The sequence below is a fragment of the Centroberyx affinis genome, unplaced genomic scaffold (assembly GCF_046629955.1).
Source record: "Centroberyx affinis isolate AG114_WGS23_722 - 3 ecotype Tasmania unplaced genomic scaffold, CSIRO-AGI_Caff_v1 ptg002047l_1, whole genome shotgun sequence".
NCBI classification, from domain to species: Eukaryota; Metazoa; Chordata; class Actinopteri; order Beryciformes; family Berycidae; genus Centroberyx; species Centroberyx affinis.
This window is the reverse complement of record NW_027280382.1, coordinates 112,063-122,229: the sequence shown is the minus strand read 5'-3', so window position 1 is coordinate 122,229 and position 10,167 is coordinate 112,063.

Below are 10,167 nucleotides of genomic sequence, written 5' to 3'. Positions count from 1 at the left end.
CACTGTGTTCCTTTTATGTGTCAAACTATCATTCGCATATTCCCACTGTCAATCATGTTTATGGAGAACATTTCAAAGAGCAGAAAGTTCTCTGCATCACTTCCTTTGGCTGCTGGATGGTCAGATCTGAGGCTTTGTGAGTTATAATGTAGAGGGTTTTTACAGGGAGACAAGACAGTTTTCTCCAACAATTTATGTGTCGACAGCAGGTTGTTGTTTTTAATCACTGGAATAGCGTCAAGGCCCTCACAACCCCCATGGCAGAAGAATCAATAAATTATTCACACAGTATACACCATTAAAGGCTTGTGGAACCTTTTCAGCCAGTGAAGACATTTCAGCCAGTGAAGACATTGTTATGATCAGGGTTGGGTAGGTCACTTTAAAAATGTATTTCATTACATTTAGTAGTTACCTCATCAAAACTGTAATCAGTAACGTAATCAAATGAATTACCCAAACTTAGAATGTATTCTTATTACTTTCAGTTACATTCAGATTACTAAGTCCATATTTGCGGTATAGAGGTACCAATATAGTTTGCATACAAACACAAATTGTCTTCTGTGCAGCTTCTGCGTTTCTTGCTTTCACTTTAAAAGTATTCCCAGAAATATCTGTAATCAGAATGAATTATTTATTTAGTTAACTTTACAGAATACCGTTCCTTTTTTGTATTTACAATATATAATGCCATTTAGTATTTCGTTACTACCTAACCCAGTTCTGAAGTTATAAATGATTTATTCTTTAATCTGGTGATGTCAAAATCTTTCTTCATCCACCCCACCCCCACCACCCCATCCATCATTACATTATGCTCCTTTCATGCGTCAAACTATTCACATAGTCCCACTGTCAATCACCTGTATGGAGAACATTTCAAAGAACAGAAACTTCTCTCCGTCAATTTCTCTTGTGGCTCCTTGATGGTCAGGTCTGGGTCTCTGTGAGCGATCATAATGTTCAGGTTCTTTACGGGGAGACAAGCCAATTACCTTCTCCAACAATGCCTGTCATTTGTCCTACAGCAAATCAGGCTCTCCGGCAGCCACCTCTCCTCTCATGTCCGACCTGTGGGGTTCGGTGCAAGGCGAGGTCGCCCCTGTACACTTTCTGATGTGGTTTAATGTCGGATAGAGGAGAAAAAAAAAATCGCTTTGAACTTCTGTAGCTCATCATATGGTCCTTTCTTTTGCTCTGGCCAATGTGCTTTGCGCTCACGACGGGGGTATGTTTTCTGTTATTGCGCATTGCATCAGCTCCGGATGACCCTTTGACAAGGCTTCTTTTTGTGATATAATGAGCGTATGAAAAAGCTGGGGAGGAATAAAAGGTGAGGAGAGCACAGTGCCAGAATGCAGTAAAGCGCAGTAAAGGAAGACAGAGACCATTGTGTGGTGTCTGTATTAAAACCAGAGCCCTCAGCCCTGCAGTCATCATCTCTCCCCCCACGCTTCAAACTATCACATGGCCTGAAAAATCTGAAATACAAGAGACAGGCTTCTTTGTGAATAATGATATGTTTCCTGTTCGGGAGTTTCTATTGGGCCACCTAGATTTTATTATTGCGTTATCAAATTAAGTTGCGGTTTCTAGTGGAAAAACTGAAAACAATATAGTTTGTCCTGCACCATACTCAGCTGAAGGTACTGTTAAGAATTGCAAACAGCATTTTTCACTCACCGCAACTTCAGCCAGGAACTATCCCCAGCATATTGCGGTGCCTCCATAAAGAAGAGCGCTTTTTTTGATTTTTATTTATATTGAATGAGCATATGGAGCAAGTATGTGCCTCCTCTGCTTGCTAACCTTCAATGCTAAGCCTTAGGAAACTGTTATTTGTCAGTGCTATAAAGCAGATTGCTGCCCAGTGGTTTCAATTAAGATCAAAGAGCGCTTCACAGGCAGTAATAGTTATATCAAAACCTGAAATGTATTATTTAGGTTATGCGCTGGAGTCCTCCAAACGATTATGTCCCCTTTCAAAAGAGGTTTTCTTTTCTTGCTGACTTTTTACATTCCATCTACTCCGCTGCCTTTGCTCCGTTTCTTTGAAGCACCCCCACATCACCCCGGTGCAGTCTCTTTGTACCACCGGGGTACCTGCATGGCTCACACCCGGTGGCCTATTAGTTCGCTTACAGCTGTACAGGAGAACACAGGGCATAAAAAGTGGCACTACACTTATGATGGGGAAGATTAAAAGTTCTGTGGAGCTAAGTGGGGAGAGTGTGGCAGTAATACTCCCAGATTTAGGGTTTCCATTCCCACTGGGGCCACCTGTAATGCTGCACTCATGGTACTGTAACCTGCTTTGGATAAAAGTGTCGGTTATGATACTTTATGTTATTTTTAGGGGCAACTGAGAGGAATGTGCAGAGTTGAGAATGGGCCCTGCACTTGTTGCAGGGTAATTGCCTGTATGAATACATCACTATTATTTATATCATAATATATTGGGATTATGGGATGACAATACAAACCCTTTAGGCCACAGTACTGTACAGCTCCTTTACATTGTAGCTTAAGAGACAATGCAGATATCAATATTTTTAAAATCGTGCTATAGTCACCACAGTTCTGCAAATGCTCAGATAAAGGTCAGTTGAGTTTCATGTAAATGTGAAGTAGCACTGTGCTTGAATGATATGTTTTCAACCGGTAGAGATGACACCAGGTATTGCCCTCATACACATAATGGTGCTTTGACCAGTTGAAGCAGGCCACCTAGCTGCAGCCTTCTTTACACAGTTCCTCAGTCGTATCCCTCTGGCTGCATGTTGACTAAGCAGGATCGCTAACAGAGAGGCCTAGACTGGCTCAGCACAAATTAGCTCCGACTTCAATTTGCTACTCGAACCAACAGGGACAGAAGTGCCAGGACTGAGTAGCTCCTGCCGTCTTACTTATTTTATGAATATTGACAAGGAAAGGCATGAGTGCACGTCAGAATATTAGTGTAACCTCCTTTCTTCAATTCCCCATAAATAAGAGTGAGGCTTAAAGTCGCGCTGGGAGCTCTGTGGGGACAGGGGCTTTTCTTTTTGAATGCTTCGGTGGCCCTTCGCCGGAATATCGTTAAAACCCTCGCAACCCCGTGGCTGAGGCTTAAACTGCACAGAGGGCCCTATAAAATGATTCAAAAAGTACATACACCATTCAATACATGTTGATTAAGCCTCAATAAATGATCACATAGCACCGCAGGAAAGAGCCCTTTGGTTAGCGAACAGAGAGAGCGTGCAGCCTTAGTCTAAGATGTGGTACACCTCCTCGCCCGGGATCGCTTCCAGACACCGAAAGGAGGAAGCGCTTTGCTATTGCTGTGATTTGAATACCATGATCACTGAGCAGTTTTATAAGAAACCCATTAAAAGAGAGGTTTTGACATACAAAAGAGCCCCTGTTTAAATCTCACGCACAATGTCAGGCTGAAAGACATTATAAAACTCCATATACGGAAGCATACATCCTCAGTGTGTGTCCTTGCCTCGCGCACCATCAAGAGGGAAAATCTTTTCGGGGGATGACTGCGCCCTATCACTCAGCACCACACTGCAGATTAATCGCACATTTGTTCGGCATGATACAATCACCCCAGACTGGACTTAACTTTTAACAAAGACGTCTGCGTGAAATATGCTGATCTGGCAAAAACTACTCCAGGATCTAAGAAAATAGGTCGTTTTCAAAAGGAGCAGCTGAGGTGGACACAATGGCCCAGTGTGACCCCCTCGCTCCACCTGTTCCTGACAGTGTTTATAAAGTGCCAACTCGTCTCATTAGCACTCCTATTACCCCAGAGTTATAGCAGCCCCGCAGATCAAAGGGACCCTGAGGGAACAATGGCTGAAATGGCATTAATATGATATGTAAGAGTTCAACAAATATTGGGAGGGATCTCTTTGATGGGGACTGTTTTACATTAGAGGTTTTTTTATTAGGGCTTTTCTGGTCTTTAATGCGCATGTTTTCCCCCTGAGTCAGTGTTACCAGGTTTAGGCCTTGTTGTTGTCAGTCACTGAATTCAGCAGAAGATGCACATACGGTGCACATGCATTAGTACTTGGTAGTGCAGACTCAGGACATATTTGGTAGTGCTTTGGGATAACATTGAGAGCAGTCCAGTTAACTGAATTGAATTGAACTAGTGTGCAGCTTATGTACTGAATACATCGGCTTTTGTGCACTGCTGGGTCTCTCTCTATGTGCAAATCAAAATCCCCTTGGGGCTAATAAAGATCTATTCTATTCTATTCTATTCCTTTCTATCCTGTTCTGTATTTCCACTGCCATCGATGCTACGCAACACATTCAGTGAATTAATGCGTCCATTTGTGACCAATAAATCTCAAAAGTGTACATTGATGACTGTGAAACTAGGTCAAGTTTGGCAAGTGACCAAGAATTTGTCGGCCCCAGCCCAAACTGTACCCAAACTCAGCCAGTCCAAACTGAAACGTGTTTATTTATCCACACACATTTTTCCTCCATCCCAAATTAGTTGACGTTGGTGGAGCGTGCCGATGGTGACAGGTATGTTTAACACTGACTGAAAAGTATACTTCACACCCAGCTTCCTGTATACAGAGCTTCCTACATTCTCATCGACGCCGCCTTCACTTCCAATTACTGTATGTCCAGCTGAAAGGCAGGTTGGTTTATTGTAGAACATAGCACTCGCCCCAGCCCACGGTAAAAGGTTAAATTGGGATTTTGTAGATAGTTAAATGGTGACCAAAATTCTGTGTTTTTCTATGTTTGTTTTCAGTACCCTCCTCTGTTCTGACTTCTGTTCTGGACATTCTGGCTCACTGTTTCCTGATGGAGGCACTACTCAAAAGCCAAAGACAGAGTGAGGTACAAAAGAGTGCAAATTTGGAAAAAAAATAGCCTACACGGCTGAAAGATACAGTAGATAAGCTATTTTCCTTCAGCAGTAAGAATGAACAGGCCTCAGCTACATAGTCTTCTTTACCATCAGCAGTTGCACTTTTGTCAGTCATTTTTCAAGACCACTTGCTATTTTTCCAGCTACGACAAAAATCCTGACCGAGATGATACCCGCCACCGCTGTAGGTTAGTGATGGGGGAAGAATCAGATTAGCTATAATGTAGTCATAATTCTCTGAACATTATTGCAAAATCTTTTAGACGCAACGCCACATGTGTTTGCATGTCTGTTTGGTTTGGCCAAAAACTGACAGCAGCTTCTGGTTATCCAGAGCCCATTAGACGCTTTGATCCCAAATAGGCCTTGTTTCCATTTGCTGAAAGTTGTGTTCCGTATTTGTGCTGCGGTAGATGGATTGGACCTCAGTGATGTGCTTCTATGTCTATAATATGATGGCTTGTTAGCTCATTTTGAGACACGCAGCATGACCGAGATGTGTCATCAGCATTGTCATCCTCCTCCTCCTCCTCTCTCATCATCATCATCATCATCATCATCAATACCTGAATTCTTTACTGAAGTATGATAAGCCATTGAGTTGATTAGTTGCATTGGGAACAATAGTCTCTTAGGGAGTTTCTGCTGTTCATAGGAAGATAAATTACAATTTACAGTGCCAGTCAATTGATCATTACTCAGAGAGCGTATAACTACACACTATTTGTGTAATTACTTATGTTTTGGTGATGTCACCGTGTCAGACCAGCATCTGACCTTTGAAAATCTGTACAACATACATCAGAAAAAAATACCACACACCTAGAGGTAATACTTTCCATATACCCCTGTTTTTCTGACACCAAAGCAGCCTGCAGTCATTGTTTGAAGCCATCGAGCGGTTTTGCAAATTATGTTGTTTTGCGGCGTACGGCTGAGCCAGATTAATAAAGAATGTGTAACTGCCTTACTGTGCTGAGGACAAGCGGCCTGACAATGCTGCTGTCTTAAAACCGCCACGGCTTTTTTACACATGTAGATCATACATGTCAAGGAGCCAAGTCCCCATTTCAACATTGTGTCAAAGGCGGCTCTTGGACCGCATCCCGAGCTCTTCGCTTGTTTGTCTTTTGTAAAAAAGGACAACTACCCAGGCAGTGCCAAAGCACCCCAGGCTCTTTGATATGTGAAAGCCTAACAGTGGGACAGCTCCCTGCTCAGCTGGTACGCAGATGTGTGTGTGTGTGTGTGCGTGTGTGTGTGTGTGCGTGTGTGTGTAGGGGGAGCCCGCTGTCTGAACCGAACACAGATTAGTGACTCTTTTTTTTTTTATTCCTAATAAATAAACCCCAGTGCATGCTGGGGTATGTGTGAGGGGAAAATAACATGCCACTAGCCAATCAGAAGCAGGTGGTGGGGCTTGGTGGCTACAGAGACTGTAGCTCTTATCATAAAATAACTGCACTTTTAACTTTAATTGTGGTTCTGGATAGATGTCGGGTTTTGGGTTAGAAGTGTTTTATTACTTCGGACCCGAATCAAAGCAACAAAAATATAATTATGTAAAAAGCAGGCAACAATTTTGTTGTAATGGATGTTGACCAAGTTTCATGCTGAAGTCATTGATGAGACTACCACCACAAAAAAGGTTTAGGGAAACACAGTGTGCCTCATTTTGTATGGCAAGGGTGTCCATATGTCAGTGTCATGTATCATTGTGGAGTATAATTTGAGCAAACTGAATCTCTTTTGTGATTTCTTAGCATGAACATTCATGTCTAAAGTCGGCAGTCCCTCAACACAAAGGGGCTTGTGTACAAAATACAAAAACAAAAACAAATAGTTTAATATATTCTTTAAAGATAGACAGGAGTAGTGGTCAAAATATCATTTCAGTCAAATTTATATGATATTTCAGATTGTTCCGGACACAAGCAGCTTTAAATTCAGCTGGAATGGAGGCCAATGGTTATGATGCACAGATGTATTTTCCAGACACACTGCGTATTTGCAGGTTAGGGTTAGGTTTCATCAAAAGGATTATTACAACCACCAGCCACCATTCCAACCAGTTTGATTTGGGAAGAGGAATGCTAACAAGAGATATTATCAAAGTATAATGAATGACTTTTCTGTCACTTTTTTCATTCCTGTGTCCCGTGTGCGTGTGTGTGTGTGTGTGTGTGTGCATGTGTGTGTGTGTGAGAGAGAGAGAGCGTTTGAGTGTGTGTGTTCCTGTATGCGGTCTGTCAGTCATCAGTGAGTGCACACAATAACAGCTGTATGGCGGAGGTAAAAGTCACTATTAGAGGGGTCAAAGGTGGACAGAAGAGTGGAGCTGCATACAGGCCCACAGAAACACACACACACACACAGCAATGTAAACACACAAATACACACAGGCACTCTACTGTACACTTCCTTTATACTCCACAAGTATAAGATGGCAGCTGTATCCTCCTACTCCATCCTAACCCATAGTATAGTGAATGGTGAAATAGGTCATAGGTAGAACTCAGTGTGGTGCTCCAGGCTGCGGTATGGGCTGCTGGCGTCCAATGAGCTTTTCTCTGAACGTAGTGGGGGAGATTATGATGAAAGGAACAGAGAATGAGATGACACACCCTGTCTCCATAATTCGCCGCTTCATCATGAACAGAGGCATTAAGCGTCCGCCCGTTTTTTTTCTCAGGAGAATTGTACATGTCACACTGCACAATGCCTCTATATGAGTCAGTCACCTCAGGTGTTTCGCGCGCACATCAATGGAGGCTTGGCATGTAGTCAAATTACTTCATCCACCGTAGCTGAGATCACAGAGACAAAGTGGGATTGTTAATGCCAATCAGTGATACTTTACTCTATCGTCTACCGCTAAAAAGGCGGGGTGGGTTGCCTTGCTGTGGAGCTGCAACCCCCTTAAGACAATTTCATTTGTGTGCCTTCAGTGGAGGGTTTTAGTGTTCCACGGTTTCAGTGCTGCGTCAGGGCTTTCCCACCCTGTCAAGAGTAAAATTCTGGTGAAACAGGACTCTATGGCTACATTTTGTCTCAATGTAACACTTTTACATTCTTTAACTAGAGTATAAACTCTAATGTGATGCTAGTGAGGTACAGTCTGGCCTCCAGCTCGCAGATACACATCCAAACCACATCTTTTTGGATCTGCGGCAAACCCAATCTAAATATCTATTTTGTACTTTTTGTGAGCTGTCATGATGTAATCCATCCCAGTTTTCACATATTTGGCTGTCTCAACTGTCAACAGACTTCACAATGGTAAGAATGAACTTTGCAATGCTACCAGGCACCATGAAAGACTGGTAGCATCTATCATGAGTCAGCAAAATCGTATATATTTTTTTACATTATGCAGCTGGAACCATGCGGCTGGACGTACACAAAGTTAAAAGTGGATACCTCGATCAAGGCCCTTGCATAAACAAACTTTAATGCATTTCAGATCCACTCGGATGATAAAAATGTCGACCCTGTTATGACCCATCTCACATCTGACCCCAGTTTCACACGCTGTAAATCAACAGTCAATAAAAAAAGCACAAGAAAAGCAGCAGTCCAAATGCTGAACCACAAACGCATAAGAGAGCCATTTTGGGGCCTTTCCCATAACCCTTAGCTCTTGGTAATTAGTCAGCAATTGGAGATAAAGCATGTGATTGGGAGTGAAAACAACGTGGGGATTGCAGACTGTGGTTTGGAATGGCAAATTCCTCAGGGAGACACAAGTCTGTCACAGAAGGAAACGCTTGATTTAAAGGCGTTGATTCAGTAAATTACGTGCTATGAGAGACAGCACAGGAGTTTTTAATTGCAAGCATGAAATTACAGAGTGAAAAATTGTGGCGTGTATGTATTTAGCTAGAGACAGACTCACAGTTGTAGTTTTGGTCCTGATAATTGTCAGCGCCATCAAGGCATCTACGTGTTTATCATGGTTTGTATTATCTAAGTATGTACTGGTTGCACACAGGCAGCCTCTTAATATTGCTTAGTCCATTTTGCAAAAAATGAAACAATGTTCATTTGAGCTAAGAGAACAGATACTACTACTAAAAGAAGAGCTCAATACAAATAGGCTGTTATAATGTTGTTAGATTCAATTTTCACTCCAAACCATGAATGGATAGGTATGCCAAAGGTCAGATATCTGGCAACTGTTAGTTAGTGGTTAAGTCATTTGTACTGTATGTTGGGTTTGTATAGTATAGCTGACTCACCGACCTTTAATTGGTGACATTTTGCCACACAAAATGTCCCTCAAATACCTACAAGTTGTGATATCCGGTCCACCAAAATGTCTACATAGTGTTTTTTGGTTGTTATTGTGGTTGTGCTAATCTTTCAGTGGCACCAAACAGATTTGTGTCTCTATTTTGGGCTTGGCAATGGTTTCCCCTCGGCTATGTTGATCACTTTGTGGACAGATGTGCGTGTGTGTGTGTGTGTGTGTGTGTGCGTGTGTTTGTGTAAAACTTGCATGTAGCATATGTGTGTTTGTGTGTAACTTGTATGCAGCATGTGTGTGTGTGTGTGAGTGTGTATGTGTATGTGCAATCGTGTTTACACATGGGTGTAAATGACTTGGTCTTGATTGTATGTGTCTGTGTGTGTGTGTGACAAGTGCGTTGTGGGGGAGAACTACGTAATGTCAACAAACAACAACAACAACAACAACAACAGTTACGCTGGCTGCCGCTGGGCCTCAGCTATGTTGTAATTAGAACTGGATGAAAATGCGGGACCAACAGTGCCTTTAACCATAACCAAACATTTCTCTGAGGCGGAGGATTACAGGCAGAAATTGAATGTGGTCTGCATTCCCCTCTGCGTGCCACATGTCACCGCTCCTCTGGCCACCGATCCCGGCCTTCTCTTCTGCCACCGGCCATTTGGGTCTGCACCCCAGATGTGTGATATGGTCACCCTCAACCACTCAAGTGACTCACCCTGTGTGTCTGTGTGTGTGTGTGTGTGTGTGTGTGTGTGTGTGTGTGTTTGTGAGCAAGTACATGCATGCATGTGTGCGCGCTGGAATCCTATTATCCTCCAGTCTATGCTGCCTCCCACTGGTTGGGTATGATACTGCCGTAGTGTGCGGGCTTTAAAAACTTAAATTTAAACTCTTATTAAAAAACACTTTCGTTTGAACGCCTCTCTCGAATTCTCTTTAACAAACAAAGCAAACTCTATCCTCCATTGAGAAACAATCAAAACCAGAGTCAAATAATAAGGCAACTGATTCTTAGTGTTTG